The sequence below is a fragment of the Phymastichus coffea genome, unplaced genomic scaffold, assembly GCF_024137745.1.
Source record: "Phymastichus coffea isolate CEN01 unplaced genomic scaffold, Cenicafe_Pcof_1.1 PCOF00109, whole genome shotgun sequence".
NCBI lineage: Eukaryota > Metazoa > Arthropoda > Insecta > Hymenoptera > Eulophidae > Phymastichus > Phymastichus coffea.
In genome coordinates, this window is record NW_026706920.1 from 57323 (window position 1) to 71627 (window position 14305).

General features: G+C 37.0%; 1 protein-coding gene across 1 annotated transcript in view; it reads right to left on the reverse strand.

Moving 5' to 3' along the window:
• Positions 1–14305, reverse strand: part of LOC131670369 (B-cell receptor CD22-like) — a gene marked incomplete at its 3' end in the record, with an annotated part of 212117 nt that overhangs the window by 56378 nt on the left and 141434 nt on the right. The gene's annotated exons all lie outside the window — the stretch shown is intronic.

The window sequence follows — 14305 nt, forward strand, 5'->3', positions numbered from 1 at the left end:
AAAACTCGAAAAATATAAAACAATTCATTTGTTGTCAATTTTAATCATTGATATAAAACGTAACACTTTGATGCATTCATTTAAGCTTCATCGAGAATTCATAAACATGGCTTAATAGTGCATCAATGTGTTCAAAAGGACAATAATGTTGAGAGAATTGTGGCATTATCCGGACTGTATATATCAAGCTTGCATTATCGATACTTTGAGTGCAACATTCGCTCGGGTACACAGTTTCATTCAAACTCTGCAGGCATGGAGTTTGGCCAAACGTATAACCAGATGCGCGCACGAAGCGACTTCATTTCGCCTAATTCAAACAAACAGCTAGAATATGAAGCGAGCGTAACAATTCGTATAACTCAAGTTTTTTTTTCTTACTTTCTTGCTGTTTCGTTGTGCGTAGTTAAGCAATTACAAGAAGGCGAGAAAAGGGATGTCACGAAATTCATCATGTGACAAAAGGGTTGATGTCAGAGGGGTAAAAAGGAGCGTAGTATATACGACGGAAGCAGCTTAAATTGGTCGTGGCTTATCGTTAAATTAAATCACGGCTGGGCGCGCGCGGGAAAGAGAGAGAGAGAGAGAGAGAGAGCATACATACGACGGCGACGTTGCCTGGCAGATCGATCTGCACGACCCGCTTACGAGATGCTAATCGACGCGCACATGTATACACATACATACACAACTATGCTCGCATGAGAAACGCCTGGGCGGCCAGCAGCCAGAGTAATGCCCCGTCTAGTGTAAACAGAAAGTCCGATGCATATGCATATGTTAGAGCGCACGAAAGACTGAGGAATGACGAGGTGTTGAAATTTGCTGAGTGTTTATGGCTAGAAGGAGATTCGAAAGGAGTAGGTGAATATAGGTACAAACACATTGTTCTAGTAGCTTAAAGGCCTTTGAGCCGGACTACCGATCGCCCCGTAGTCGTCGATTTTGAATGGCCGTCATAAACGATTCAGATATAGGATCGCTGGCCATACGCTTAGATATAGCTTGAAAATTGTTAAGTTGCTATAAAGGTTCAAACTAAAAAGACTATATAATTTTTTCTTTGTTCTCTAACGCAAAACTTGCATTTTCACCTTGTATTCGTGGTTTTTTTAACTCATGCAAAATGTGCTTCGTTTTCAGAATGCAGACAAATTTTTTTGAACTCGTCACGGATTTCACTAGTTTTTAGATAGTGTACAATAAATATACAGTTAAATGCTCAGTTATTCAATTTAGGTCATATTTTGAAAGGATATTAACCTACTGATTCTAACGGCACTTGTCAAAATTACCGATCGCAAATGTTTTTGTTCTCTTTATACGGCAACATAAAACATATCGGTTACTCCATTACTGCTGTTCCGTTCCATAGTATAGAAATCTATTGATGGCGAATATGTGTGGGCGATAGTGCAAAGGGTTCAGCATAGAGTAGTAGGGAGCATAGCGATGGCAATTACTGCTGGTAATCAATGGCCCCGGACGACCGATAATTTTAGGGACGAACTCGCAACGAGATAGAACGCACTCAACGCCCTACTCTCGTCTCTGTGTGTACGTCCAACGCTGTGAGAGAGGGAGCCTCAATTTTAATCGAGTTAATTTTAAAGTGGCTTTTCGCTGGACCGCGAAAAACGATCGAGCATAGGGAGCATGAGTCATTGTAACCGATGAGAAATTTTTCACTGAAGATTTCTTTGCCTGTAACACCGTTCGTATCACCTAGATACGCGTACATGTTTTTATAATACTAGATTAATGCAACGATTATGTACTTTTGCTCTTATCACGATTTTTCGCCCTAGCGCTGCCTTAACAGCATACGCAAGCTGCAGTAAGAAAAATTTTGTGACTGAAATTGTATGACTGCCAGTCATTAGCGCTGGTCGCGCTATTCAAGCATTTTAGAATGAAGTTGAATGAAGTTGGGCTCGTTTTCAAACGAGATATAGGGAGACCAGAGTAGTTGATTCCACATATATTTTGGAAGTAATTGTATTTTAATTGTATTTGGAAGTATTTTAACTCAATTATTTGATCAACGGATTATCGAAGAGAAAAATGAATTAAACTCTTCCATTAGCATAATCAAGTCACATTAGTTAGGTGCATTCGCACGCACTTTAGGTATCGTGATTCAAGGTAACCCAAAATAATTACCACTTCATATCGAGAGTGCTCTTCTCTCTCCTTCCCTCTCACTCCAACTGTATAGTTCTCGGCGGTGGGTGGTTTTAGCTACAGTCGGCCGCGGGCAAGTCAGAACCAAGCCAAAGTCGGTTAAGTTCTCTGAGTGAGTGAAGTAGACGAGGTTCTGGCGCCGCTAGTAATCGTCCGACAAGGTCGGCCACGCGAGAGAGAGAGAGAGAGAGAGAGAGAGAGAGAGAAGGGGAGGGGTGAGAGCGTACATCTGGTCGGACAAGCCACTCGAAGACGCATTCGAACAGAAATTAACTTCCTCCCACTCTGTTGGTGCAGTGGAATACGTGACTGCGATCGTCGAGAGCCTCTTTGAAATTGGACTTGAATGCCCCGTTCCCTTCACTCTTCTCCGCTCTCTCATCTAGTGATGTGTTTCGCGCCTTGTGAATGCTTTGTTGGGACGCGCGTACGCTAGTGCTACTGCTAGCAACCGCAGTAGTGAGAAAGAGATCAATGCGATTTTCAGCGTTGTAATTGCGGCGTTAAGAAAATTAGTGTGGCTTGTTAATGGTCGTGATTTAAAAGCCGAGGTAGAAAGAAGGAAAGAGAGCTTACGTTAGATTGATATGCCAATCTGTGAATCTAAAGCTTTGGGTAAATTTAGGAGTCTATTTGTTGTTCTTTTCTTCATTATACTGCCCCGATAATGTAGTTTGTGTCGTCTGTCGCCATTTAAGATGTTGAATTTCAAGTTAATTATCATTATTATTTTGTAAACTTATTACCTGACCGTTCATATTCTAGCAATCCAGAATATTAAGAAAAGATTAATGCTAAGCAAATTCAAAACGAGAATTTCCAAGAAAAACAAGCAATAACAGGGAAAAGGAAGTGAGCAGCTACATTATGAACAACAATTTAATCGAAAAGCTTCTGAGAAAAATGCAGTGCCCGGTCAAATTGGAATCAATAATATAACAGGTTCGTCAACAGAGCTATGAGGTTTTCCGTATTACGATCGAGCCTATAGCAACTACGTGCGACACGCTGCAATGCTTTCATTTCAACGCGCTCGCCCGCGATCGTGGCGTGTGCTGATAAATTTAGAATGAGCACTACGGCCTAAGCTACGAATGAAAATATATTGGATTTATATACGCCAAGTCATAGAGCTTGGATTGGTTTTTACTGAGTTGTGGTAGGTTGAGGCTTTCTATAATATTAAACACTAACTTGAGGTATTATCAAGTTGTAGTTTATTTTTTGCAATATCAATAGTCAAAACAACTAAAAACTGAAATAAAACAAAATAAAAATTTAATTTATAGCTACTTTATAAATATGAACAGACAAGTGTTAATAATTATTAAATTGTATTTCGTAATTACTTAAATGCGTATCGATTCTCCTTCATGAGAATCCAGACGTATGTACTTATAGCGTACAAAACGACTGATGGAAATAATTTTGTCATGAAAGAACATGAAGCATCAGCAATGGAAATTTTAGCATAATTTAGTTTGATATCATATAACATGGATTCACACAGCCGAGGCTTGATTGTCAGGCTGCTATTTCATCAGGGAGAAAACTCTTAGCCTATGTGTACTTGGATTTTGCATCCGTGTTGAAATAGGCAGAGACAGATGATTGATATCGTTGCAGCACGTTATAGTGCTAAGCAGAGGGAGCAAGGGGGAGACGCCTGCAGGTTTCTCATACATATCGCTATCGCCTACCCTGCTTTGTGCGACGGCTGCCGGCGGTTCGTCCACTAGGCGCGTTCTGGGAAATTCGCCCGCGCATAAAGGTTAATTGTCGGTGACGTGGCGTATCAATGCAACACGAGCTATTCAATAAGCTGCCTGTCATCGTGCTACATTTCACTTTACTCGAGCTGCTATTCTGTTACCTTGCCGAAATGCCTTTTTCAGTAGGCATTCATCGTGTTTTGCGTTTAAATTATCCTATAGCACGCTTTCTCTACATGTGCGTATTCTTCTTTTACCAACAAATTTATCTTTTGCTTATATGACTCAACTATTTTCTATTCAAATAGATACCGTACCATATCATGTACTATATCATGTAATGGCTGTGTTATTTGCCCATTACAAAATATGCCAATAAATATACAGATAAGTTTATCTATTTCTAGTGTATAAACTTCTATACATAGACGCGTGAGCGCATCTCCACGTACATGTTTTATATCTTATATTATTTCTGTTTATCAAAATCTTCAAATAATCATGCTAAACGGACCGTTAATACTTTCATTAGAATGAAGGGAGAACAAGTCTCACCAACTATATAAAAGGATAAGGTTTTCGACATTTTCGCAAATAGAGACGTTCATTTGAAATTTGCCACCCTAGACATTATACATTCAGCAACTAGAATTTACATGACAAAAGTTTGTTAGGGAATTTGCCAACAATTGATATTCAAATGTATTCCATAATTTTAACGATGTTTACGTATATGCACACACGTGCACGTGTAGACACTCCCATGCTATTACTAATTACCGAGAAGATCGATATTTACTAAATATGAGCGTCAAACTGTTAACAGCACTCTTGCATTACGTATATCATTATGAAAAGTGAAAAAAATTCGCTGAAAGTTCTACGTTTGTATAAGCAAACTCAAAATCGACTGCTTTAATCTATTACTAGTTGAAAATTTCAAATCTCTCTTATAACAAAGGCATTATTATTTGAATTTTAATCATATTAACGAATCTTCCATATATGATAAAATATAAGTCAGAGCAATTGAATCAAAGATCAAAACAAAGTCACACCACTCGAGCCCATGGAAAAAAGAAGAAAAAAAGAATAGTTGAGTTTGAGTGACAAGCGCGGCGTTCAAAGCTTTAAGAAAACGAGACGACAGAGGAATAACCGTGGTGGTGGAGGTGGCGGCTGCAGCTCGATACGCGCGACGACGAGTGCGCGTACTTATACCGTTATCTCGCCCAGGCGTATTTCAATAAAAATGTCACATTTTATTTTCAAATTGGATTTCGCGTTCTATCTTTCAGCGCGTGCTTGTCAACGTCGCTGTGGTCTCAGCTTTTTCGTGCTCTCTCTCTCTCTTTTTCTCTCTCACGCCTTCGCTTTTTCCCGCGTGACACGATTGTCGCTTCTAAAGCCTTCGATCTTCCATTGCAAAGTCTGACTATACGCAGATGTTTCCACTTTACCAAGTAAAAAACGAGTCCTTTACAGACTGATGAGATTCTTCTCGGTGATGCTTCGATAAATGAGAGTTACATATTATACTTCTTTTTCGCATTGTTAGCCGTGAACAACAAATATCCGTAATACATTTTCTAGCAGTGTTCTAAATTAGTAACGTATTGTATGATTCGATGATGACACTTGTAGCAATTCTTTGGTTGACTTAATGATTAATAACTCATTCCAATTAGAGATTATATGAATTAAAATAAGACCGCTTCATTTTACAGAATGCAACACAACGTACATGAATGTGCTCGTTTAATTATGTGAAATTACAGGGGAATTTCCTCTCTCACTCTCGTGCGATACATGTAACCTAAATTAAAATTTATAAACCAAGGTTCAAGTCATTCAAGCCGTCTGTGCAAGAGCGTTTTTCTCTTTCTTTTTTCTTCTGCCTTGTGATAAAAAGGGCTAAAAAAGATACGGACAGATCGAGAAGAAAAATAGAATATAACCTGAAGCGACAATATTCACATCCTCGTAAAATCCATTTACATGCTGAATATTTAAACGTAAAACCAGCTAACGATTTCATTAACGAAACTGTTATTGTCGTTTGATTGTCGCGCTTGGCTAGCGATCCAGAGAGTTTCTACCACACATTTGCAAATAGAAAGGCGAGACGCTTGAGAAAAGAAAAAAAAGAAAGAAAAAAAAGAAAGCGGGTACGATTTGAATAAACCGAGCCGCAGTTGAAAGGCCGCGAGCTCGCGCCACTTCGTATGCTACAAACGTAAGGAGCGTTTGTATAACTACGTACGCGAGTTTTCTCCGCGCCAGCTTCTCTGCCTCTCCATTCTTTCTTTTTTTATACAGCATCCTGGTAAAAATCTCGCTCTACCCGTGCATTCGCTCTTTTTTTCATTCTAACTGGGAGAAAGAGAGAGAGAGAGAGAGAGAGAGAGAGCATTTGTGGTGAGAGAAAGTACATTCGTGCAATGTGTGAGGCGTCGGATCAATCGAACGAACTTTCATAGATTTTTGCGTTTTTAGTTGCATAAATTTTTTATATATTATATTTATATTACTTTCGTTTTAGATGTTTTTATTGAAGGCATAGTTTTCCTGTATTGAAATGAGTGTGTGTGTGAGCAAGCGCCGAGTGGAAGGGGGAAAGCCGCAAGCGATGAGAAGTTACTGGTACAGTTTGGACCGGCAACACGTGATCCTATAATTCGGCACCGTAATTTTTCTTGGTGTTGCTCACATTTCTGCTTTTCAGTGTGTACGGTATGGTTGTCGATCGTCGAGACAGCCGCGTAGTGACAAACGAGGATAACCGGAGGAAACGGCAACAGGAGATACTTCCAGAGGAAGGAGAGAGTAACTGAGCAGCGCATCTGTAGAGAGCTCGACAGTCCGACGAAGCAGATAAGGCTTGCCATCCGGATCGTGGCTCTCCGGACGCTACTAGTCCTGCAAGGCAACCACCGCATCTCCAGTGTCCAGTGGCCATTTGGCAGCGCGCATCCTTGCGTTGCAGCCCCTCAGTCTGTGACATTACCGTCTACAGCGGCAATGTCATCCCGAAGGTAGACAAGGTTTAGTTGCCTCGCGAGCGTTTAGTTTACATTGTGAACGTAGGTCTCCACGTTAACTCGCAATTGACTTTGTTTTCTCTCTCTCTCTCTCTCCCTCCCTCTCTAGTACGGTCAATAAGAGTGGCCACACTTTTTGTTTTTCGACTTGCGTGCGATTATATTTTTTAACCGATACATTTTTGTTGTTGCTCAAAGATACAATAACTGCTTTAATTATATTTCCCGTTTATGTGATTTTAAAATTACCATCAGTAATTTGAGTAATAATTTTTTCTATTTTTTCTATATTGTTTAAGCTTTTCTCACTTTGTTAAAAATCAAAATAGTTTGAATATTTATCTATTTTATCTCACTCAATATTGCGTCTTTAATAACAATTGACATATTTGCCCAACGTTCTAATATAAGTCTATTAGTCTATTTTAAAAATGTTTGCAATTTTTAACGCCAGCATCATAAATAATCGAACTAAATGTCCTGGGCAGTAAAAAATTCAAATTCATGATTCTTCTCGCTTTTGAAGAAAACGCACCATCAATGCAATGGACAGTGTTTTGTCATGTAGGTAGCAGAAGTTTGATAAAAACTTTAATTAAATCAGAAAAAATAGCACGAAGTGGTTAAAATGAATAGTAGACTAGTTTGCAGATTTCTCACACGGCTCAGAATATCAAATTAAAATTTTCTTTCAGTAAAGAATCGTAAACCGCACTCTAGTTGGCAGACCACATACACGCGCAAACGTTCCGCAGAAGAAGACATACACATATCGATCGTTCGCAGGCGTGAGACTGACGGGAAATTAGAGCAGAGAGAGCTTCTCGTGGGATTATAACCGCGGAAGCGACAGCTTCGCGGACGCGACTGTCTTATCACGATCAACGTGCGCAGTCGCGCGCGCAAGAGAGAGAGAGAGAGGGAGGCAGAAAGCCACACCGGATGACTCTATACGAACGTCAACCGCGAGCGCTGACATTTCCTGCTCGCGTAAAAAGCCATGCTTTTGTCTCGGAGTTACTTGGCTTTCCGCTATTGTTCTGCTTTCGTAATATTCAAATGTTTTTTCATCTATTAGTTCACAGACAATTTTCTGTATTATTCGCACTTTCAATTGGAATTTCCATGCTACACGATGAGAATAAGTTTTTGATAGCAGCAACAATTTCGTATGCTTGTTATACAGCAGATCAGAGTAAATATTTTTTTTAAAACAAAAAATGCTATTCTTTCTCTTGTTAATGTTTTTCAGCCATGATGCTTGTTGTTTGGTGTCTGTAATTCAAGAAGTGTGCACTGAATATAAAGCTTGGAACTTTTGACAACGAGAGACAGATTGAGATAAAAAGATAAAGTAGAAATTTCTGAAATATAAAATAACGAGCGACAGTTGAATATGTAATATTCGAGACTGTATTTTTAATGATACAAAAGAAAAAAAATGTAACTTTTTCTATTTTCAAGGGTTTGTTGAATTTTATTTCTATACGGTTGTAAAAATATCTTTGAAATTTATTGCAAACTACTGATTTTATAATTTAATCTTACTATGATTGAAACACATATTTTTCTTTAAGGGGACCAGAGGGTGTTTCGTAGTGAAAAATTAACACTTTGTTTATTGCCGCGTAGAAATCATTCTACTGAAGATATCGATGTAGGACTTTTTTCAGCTGAAAGTATTCTATATAAGCTTTCATTTTCTTTGTTATAAGTTCCAGAATAATCATTGTACACCTAATATGGACACAACAAAGACCAAGCTCTATTTTTCAAAAAATGGGGCTTTGCCACGCCTTTCTGAACGCCAGAGTGGACAAAAATCGTTTTGTGAGAGCTCATTTTTTTTGTTATGAACCGGACTACAGAATGAGCGGAGCACTTTTATAAAAAAGATAATTCTTCCTATTTTTTGAGGATAATTTGCAAAAAAAATTTTTTTGAAAAATTAAAATTTCATATATTGGCTCAAAAAAATAGGAAGAATTATCTTTTTTATAAAAGTGCTCCGCTCATTCTGTAGTCCGGTTCATAACAAAAAAAATGAGCTCTCACAAAACGATTTTTGTCTACTCTGGCGTTCAGAAAGGCGTGGCAAAGCCCCATTTTTTGAAAAATAGAGCTTGGTCTTTGTTGTGTCCATATTAGGTGTACAATGATTATTCTGGAACTTATAACAAAGAAAATGAAAGCTTATATAGAATACTTTCAGCTGAAAAAAGTCCTACATCGATATCTTCAGTAGAATGATTTCTACGCGGCAATAAACAAAGTGTTAATTTTTCACTACGAAACACCCTCTGGTCCCCTTAATCTCAAGCATTTTTTTATGCAACATAAGTATTATACTAACACCGATAAAAAAAGTTACGATGCTTGTTTGAAGGAATGTTTCTTATTTTCCTGTAGTCAGATACACTGAACCACAAGTATACTAGGTACTGAAATTGTGAATTTATATAGCTACTGCCGATGCTACGTGCGTACACAGATGTATGCAGCTCATCGTATCCACGTGTGCGTACACGGTGCCGGAGGGTTTACGTGGAAGGCTGAGCTATAACGCGAAGGTATACGCATCGACAGATGCACTCGACGCTGCGTTTAATTGAATCCATAGCTAAGGAGCGAGCAGAACTAGATGCGGACATAGCAAGATGATCATATACATGCGTGCTAATATGTCGTCTTCAATCATGAGCTGGTCGATCCGTTCAAAGAGGGCACGTCACGCGTGGCTTTGGTAAATGAAATTTGAGAGACTTGTTTACCACGAATGCAATTTTGCCATGCGATATTGTTATCCCTGTGCTTTATACTCTTGATATTTATCTTATTTATGCTTTTAAAGGCTTGTGACAAATATTGACTCATTCAGTAGTAGAGATACGATATAGTCAAACGCCCTATTGATTCATCATCTTTAACTTCTGAATAAATATGCTCGACTTAAACATTCATAAACGTTAATATAATACTTATCTATACACTGTTATAGCTTTGCATTGCTGTTGGAATTTCAACTACTAATAGAAACTTTTGGCAAAGTTTACTAGTTTAAAGCATATCTAAAAATCTTTTCAAAATTTTTATAACCACTTCAATAGCAATGGAGCATTTGGATTCGAATGTAGGATTTTTCAAAAATTGAATAAACGTTCAAATTCAATTCTAGGCAAAACCACGCTTTCTTCAATCATTTTATTTGAAAAGAAATATTCACGAAGTCAATTGCGAGGATATATAGATTTTTTCTTAGTTTAATGCCTCTACAAAAGCTATTTTTCCTATTTATTCAAGCGCGCGCGCACACACACACACACACACACAACCTAACTTAAAAAATGTATAGGTACATGTTAAAGTGCAAGTTTAGCCAAAAGATGAATAACGATAGACATTGCTATAGTAGTTTTTTATCGTCAACATTTTATCTCTATTACGAGTACATAATGCGAATAATATTATCCCAGCGTAGATGCACAAGAATCACTTTACTATAAAAAATGTATTTGCCTAGGAGAATATAAGACGTACATTGGTGATATATGTAATATTAATACAAGTACATACCACGCATATGAAGGTAGCTCGAATCGAGTGAAATTTCCAAGTTTTCAAAGATTGCTTCAATTGAAAATGAAATTAAATGGACCATATTATCAAAGTGATGGTCTTTAGCATGGTATAAGAGAGTTCAACTATATTACACAAAGTCTGTCCTCTTTCTTACTTTAAAGAAGTTCGAGCTTCTGCGCACTATTTCTACTGCATCTTCTATTTGAAATATGGCGGGAAATATTAAAATCTAATAGTCGACGGGCCCAATGGCTATCTATCTTCTTGAACATGATTTCTCTTTCTCTCCTCTACCTTTTTCTCTCTTCACTTGCAGCACATATTCGCGTGGCGATTTGGAAGTTTAATTTTCAATCATCCTTTATAAAAGGAGAATCGCACAGAGGGTCGGGCGGCGCAAATGAAAGTCAGTTTGTCATTTTTAGAGATACAAATTGTCGCCGAAAACTTCATTTTGGTGATTTAGATGAGTCAAAGAAAGAAAGTTGTAAGTGACCACTACTTTGACGACTTAGTTTTAAACAGAAAAACTAGATAGACTACAAGTAACGAAAATAAGGAGGAAACTATTATATTTAATCTTGAAATATCATAACATGTGCGTGATTGAAAAATATTTTATTACAACTTAAAAATTTCAATAACTGATTAACCAATGGACTTGACTTGATCAATCATTGTACTAGTTTTTAGTGTTTTGCAATTGGTTTCAAATATTATAATAACAATTTAAAGTTTAATTTAGAAATATCCTTTTATCTCTGATAAAAGAATCGTATAAATAACGTATAAAAATTATTCAGTTACGGAATAAAACGGATATTACTCAACAGTTACATACAATAATTTGTTTACAATTATTTTTCCTCAAACAATATTTCTCATTAAGAAAATTAATTATAGCAGTCATATTCATTGCAAATACTTTAATTAATTTTTTTCTATTGATAACCGTCAGCTGAGAAATATTTAAAAAGCTTTAATCTGAAATGCAGCATGATGAAAATACTATATAATATTTATGATTGCAATAAGTCGAAGCACAGTCATTGTACATAGAGCTTTAGCTATCTTTATGGTGGAAAACTAATTAAATTGATATATTTACAAACTCAAGGAAGAGAGATAGAGCGATCGTAAAAATTAATAAAATTTTCCAAAACAAACTTAGTCCTTTTCTGAAATTTTACGAGCAATATTTCGTAAATATAAAGTTGGACGTTTCAGAGCATAACAAATTTACCCTCTGAAATTCAAGCCAATGAAAAACGAGCCCGCTGCAATTATATACGTGTTGCGAAAAGCCACAGGAATTCAATATCGGAATATTTACATGCAGACGAAATTTTCAGGAGAAAGGAGTGGGGAAGGATGAGCATCGTTGAAGTAGGCGCTTCATTGTGTCGCTCGTCATAATTTATTCGCGTGGCGCGCTGTGTTTTAACCATCTGCGGTTAATTTCTAGTGCAAGGACGACGAGAGCAGCTTCGTCGTCGAGCGCGGCTCCTTTACCCGTAAACGCCGCCGCCGCGTCTACTTGGAATAATTCGCGTAGTTAACGCTGGTACTTTATCACGCCTTGGAAGACTGTGGCGCTGCTGCCACGCGTTTATATATCTACTTAGCTATATAGCCTATAGTGAATACCCGAGAGTACGAAAACCGCATGACGGCGTGTGGTCGTAATACACAAAGGTTCTAGGTGCGGCGACACACTTATATGTTTGCTAGGACCGCGCAGCGCGTCGTGTCAGTGCAAGTTCCAAGTGTAAACGTCAAAATCCAATTTAGTTAGGAAATTGAACGCGGATATTGTAAGAGCGACACACAGATATACTCACGACAGACGCGAGTTGTTGCTCTTGTCGCGCGACCAGCGTCCTTATAACACTATACTTAACTACGTTGTATCCTGTAGCCCTACTACGTGCATTTTTCGAGAGTGTTTCTATCATTGTCCATGCTGGCTCCTACACAGAAATATGTATCTCTGTATTAGGCGAGAATTCGTATTTTTTACGGACTAAATGACCAATATTTTATTGCTTGTCATTAATTGAAAAATGAATAAGAAGTTGACTTTATATGACAGCAGAAAAAACCTGTGCAAACTTAATATGTTTCGAAAAAGTTTTGTTAAAGTTAGCGTATTATTGTAATTTAATGAATTCTATTATTGATTTACATCAAAACGTCATTAAAATTCAATTAAATTCATGCTAAGGAATATTTTCGAAACTTTGATCATAATACTTTATACACATGAAAAGTTTCTCGTTTTAATGACAAAACATATTTTTACGGTAAAAGTTGAGGTATTCCTTTAGGAGTGCTCCTCGTAAAATGTTATGACGTTATTAAGTGATTGCTTTTCATCTCAATTAAATTATATTTTTCATTCTGTTTTGTTTGAGTTTTAAAATCGTGAAAATGTGTTTTTACAAGATTCTAAATATGAATAATATTTTTGAACTTATTCATACATTTCAATGCAAACTTTCTTTGCACCTGACTATATTCTTAAAAATCTACTTGTTATATCTACTCGTAATTCTCAACATTATGCCAAAAGTTTATACTACTACGATACGTCAATATATCGTTTTTACTGTAATAGCGATAATAATAATAATAGCAATAATGAAAGTCTGATACAGAGATTTGAGAAAATCGAAGATAACCAATCATTTTCATGATCCCTAAGATTCTCAAGAAATATGAGTCACACAAGATGTATTTTATACGGGTGTTTTTAACCGTTCCCATACTTTTCTGGAAATTTGACCTTCCGGGTGAGGTGAGTGCAGGTATCGAGCGAAACTATTTCCGATAGTTGCTCGTTTCGGCCAAGGGGGCGTTAGCTTCGTTTTCAGCATAGAACGATTTATGCGCGAGCAACGAGCGACTGAGAGCGGGAGAGAGAGAGAGAGAGAGAGAGAGAGAGAGAGAAAACTCCCTCCCTCTCGGAAGACGACCGGCAGAGCGAACCTAAGCAAAATGGCTTGGGCATATATAAGCATTCCAAATCATTGCGACGTCTCCAGATTTATGTGCTCATAAATTTAAGCGATTCATTTTTCCGCTTCCCCTCGCTCTTTTACTCTTTATGCAATGGGGAAATATCAATCTGAAAGGCCGTTATAACGAGTCGAAAGTAAATGAGTAAGAGGTTGACCGATTGCAGTACATCCGATTCTTATAATTATGTCGAATTAGCACTATTAATTGAATATGTATATCATTTATAATAATTATATCGTTTTTAACGTCTATATATAATTTTTTCAGAATCTCAAAATATACGAAACAAATATTTGATACGATGAACTGTAAAAGTCACTTCTAGAATTGATTTCAGTTACGAAAATACTGAGTTGAATTTCCTCGTAGCATACACACTTGATATAACAATTTTTTTACCAGTTATACGTTCTATCTTGCTATTAATTCATGATACTATTTTTACTAGATTCATTTTTCACGGAAAATATTCAAATAATTGGAAAAGAATTTATCAGTAACCTTTTTTACGCTGCACCTGCAAATATTGACATTTTTATTTATGGAAGCTAAATCAATACAATATGTTGTTAACCTGTACATATCATTGCTAGTTCGCAGAAAACAATACTTTAATATTATCTACGTTATTTATTGGTAATAATACGTTCGTTTTGTTCAAAACAATTGATTATAATTTATTTAAGAAAGTATCGAGTATTTCACTACACATGCATGGCACAAGAATATTTGGAATTTACAAAAAATATCGTAAATAGACTTTGTAAC